The sequence below is a fragment of the Staurois parvus genome, unplaced genomic scaffold (assembly GCF_062004578.1).
Source record: "Staurois parvus isolate SC_StPar_1 unplaced genomic scaffold, SC_StPar_1.0 ptg003797l, whole genome shotgun sequence".
NCBI lineage: Eukaryota > Metazoa > Chordata > Amphibia > Anura > Ranidae > Staurois > Staurois parvus.
In genome coordinates this window covers 20,028-23,639 of record NW_028321593.1, presented here as the reverse complement: position 1 = coordinate 23,639, position 3,612 = coordinate 20,028, and the positions used below count along the sequence as shown (strand labels likewise).

General features: G+C 48.3%; 1 pseudogene; it reads right to left on the bottom strand.

Moving 5' to 3' along the window:
• Window positions 1-234: 234 nt before the first annotated feature.
• LOC149427404 (uncharacterized) lies at window positions 235-1,463 on the bottom strand (annotated as a pseudogene).
• Window positions 1,464-3,612: the final 2,149 nt, after the last annotated feature.

The following is a 3,612-nucleotide window of genomic DNA, read 5'->3' as shown; positions in this document are numbered from 1 at the left end:
TTTGGGGGCATAATATGAATGGCCATAGGGTGAAAACTCCATATTAATGGCCATGGTGGGGGGGGGGGCATAATATTAATGGCCATAAGGGAACAACTCCATATTAATGGCCATAGGAGGGCGACTCCATATTAATGACCATGGGGGGTATAATATTAAGGCCATAGAAGGGAGACTCCATATAAATGGCCATGGAGGGGGGCAATTCTATAGTAAATGCCATAGCAAGTAAACTGCATATTAATGGCCATGGGAAGGGGCATCATATTAATGGCCATAGGAGGGCAACTCCATATTGATGGCCATAGAAGGGCAACTCCATATTAATGGCCATAGCAGGGCAACTGCATATTAATGGCCATGGGGAGGGGCATAATATTTATGGCCATAGGAGGGCAACTTCTTATAAATGGCCATGGGGGCATCATATTGATGGCCATAGGAGGACAACTCCATATTAATGGCCATTGGAGGGCATCTCCATATTGATGGCCATAGGAGGACAATCCATATTAATGGCCATTGGAGTGCAACTCCATATTGATGGCCATAGGAGGACAATTTATATTGATGGCCATAGGAGGACAACTCCATATTGATGGCCATAGGAGGGCAACTCCATATTGATGGCCATAGGAGGGCAACTCCATATTAATGGCCATAGGAGGACAATTTATATTGATGGCCATAGGAGGACAACTCCATATTGATGGCCATAGGAGGGCAACTCCATATTGATGGCCTAGGAGGGCAACTCCATATTGATGGCCATAGGAGGGCAACTCCATATTAATGGCCATAGGAGGACAATCCATATTAATGGCCATTGGAGGGCATCTCCATATTGATGGCCATAGGAGGACAATTTATATTGATGGCCATAGGAGGACAACTCCATATTGATGGCCATAGGAGGGCAACTCCATATTGATGGCCATAGGAGGACAACTCCATATTAATGGCCATTGGAGCGCAACTCCATATTGATGGCCATAGGAGGACAATCCATATTAATGGCCATTGGAGCGCAACTCCATATTGATGGCCATAGGAGGACAATCCATATTAATGGCCATTGGAGCGCAACTCCATATTGATGGCCATAGGAGGACAATTTATATTGATGGCCATAGGAGGACAACTCCATATTGATGGCCATAGGAGGGCAACTCCATATTAATGGCCATAGGAGGGCAACTCCAAATTGATGATCATAGGAGGGAAACTCCATATTGATGGCCATAGGAGGACATCTCCATATTGATGGCCATAGGAGGACAACTCTATATTGATGGCCATTGGAGGACATCTCCATATTGATGGCCATAGGAGGACAACTCTATATTGATGGCCATAGTTTTGGAATTTGACTTCCAGCAAGTCCTGAAGGTAGAGTATGATGGCCAGGTGTCCACATACGTTGAAGTTATAGATGAGGTCTCCGATTGTCCCACAAAGCACATCCATGACGCCGGAAAAAGAGGACAACCCACCATCTACAGAAGCCAACGAATGAAGTTAATTCAGGGCAGCAAACACAAAGATAATATTTTGTCATGGAAACCGCCAAGCCGTCTGGTTTTGTCATTTCACAGATGCAAGTGAATCGTAAAATACGGTTGTAAGAACATTCCCGTATCTCTGGTTGTCCCGGCCAAGTCTTTGTCTCCTTTCATTCACGAGTGTAGCCGCCGTTCTCTGATGCTTTTGACAGCCTGGAACCCGTCGCCGCTGAGCACAAGATACGGGATTTAATTGCGAGAGATCCGGCGTAATAAATACAGAGCAGACTGACAACTCATGGGGCCCCCGGGAAATAGAGGATCATGGGGCCCCTGAGTTGCCCTCCTATGGCTATTATTATGATGCCCCCCCCCTCCCCTGGCCATGAATATGGAGTTGCCCCTCTCCATAGCCATTAATATTCAGTTGCCCTGCCATGACCATTAATATGGAGTTTCCCTCTTATGGCCATTAATATGACGCCCCCCCCCCCATGCCCATTAATATGAAGTTGCCCTCCTATGGCCATTTACGTGATGCCCCCCCAATGCCCATTAATATGAAGTTGCCCTCCTATGGCCATTAATATGACCCCCCCACAATGCCCATTAATATGAAGTTGCCCTCCTATGGCCATTAATGTGATCCCCCCCCCCCAATGCCCATTAATATGAAGTTGCCCTCCTATGGCCATTAATATGACCCCCCCCCCACAATGCCCATTAATATGAAGTTGCCCTCCTATGGCCATTAATATGACCCCCCCCACAATGCCCATTAATATGAAGTTGCCCTACTATGGCCATTAATGTGATGCCCCCCCAATGCCCATTAATATGAAGTTGCCCTCCTATGGCCATTGTGATGCCCCCCCCCCCCGCAATGGCCATTAATATAGAGTTGCCATCCTATGGCCATTAATATGATGCCCCTCCCCCCCTTTCAATTCTTTCCATCATGGAGGCTGGGCATCGCATATGAGCATTAGCCCCTGTGTCCTTGCCCAAACTCAAAAAAGCCTATGAAAAAGGTACCAGGGGCATCTCATGGGGCCCCCTACTGACCCCGGGCCCTCGGGCAGTGCCCGAGTTTCCATATGGTCAGTCCAACCCTGCGCAGGAGTGAAACCAGCAAATATTACCTATCAAACGACGCATGGAAGAATTCCGAGGGGGGCGTGTTTTGCGCGTGTTTTGCGCGTGTTTTGCGCGTGTTTTATTTGGAACCGCCAATAATTTCTCTGTTTCCGATCGGAGATCTAACATGGAAGTGGTCCAATATGGAATCAGAAAAGGACAAACAGATAATTCCGTGTATGAATCTGTAGCCACGCAATGACCGGCGCCCTCCGCCGTGAAATCGGCGAATTTCCTTACCAACAGCGTATTTAAGTCGTGTGTGTAGACCAAACTTTTGTGTTCGGTTTAGATTAACCAATCGATGACCGGGCTATAGGAGGGTGATGACTACAGAACGTTCGTCCAATTCCGGGAGGACGTCATGTGACATCTTTCCAGAAAGCCCCCCCCCCATGCTCTCTGTGATCACGTGACATGGTAAAGGTCCAATCACAGCACCCTTTTACCACGTGATCAGTCAAATGACTCCGCTGGTCACCATGTAAATGCAGTTGCCGGTTACCGGCTGCACTTTTCTCGCGCTGTCATGGTAATTGGCAACTGTATACACATCAGTGCCGCCCCAACAATGTCCATCAGTGCAGTCCCAATAGTGTCTGTTAGTGCTGCAAGTCAGTGTCCATCAGTGTCACCAGCCATTGTTCATCAGTGCTGCCAGTCAGTGTCCATCAGTGCCACCAGTCAGTGCCCATCAGTGCCACCAGCCATTGTTCATCAGTGCTGCCAGTCAGTGCCCATCAGTGTCACCAGTCAGTGTCCATCAGTGCCACCAGTCAGTGCCCATCAGTGCCACCAGCCATTGTTCATCAGTGCTGCCAGTCAGTGCCCATCAGTGTCACCAGTCAAAGTCCATCAGTGCCACCAGTCAGTGTCCATCAATGCAGTCCGAATAGTGTCCAAAAGTGCTGCCAGTCAGTGTCCATCAGTGCCGCCAGTCAGTGTCCATCAGTGCCACCAGCCATTATTCATC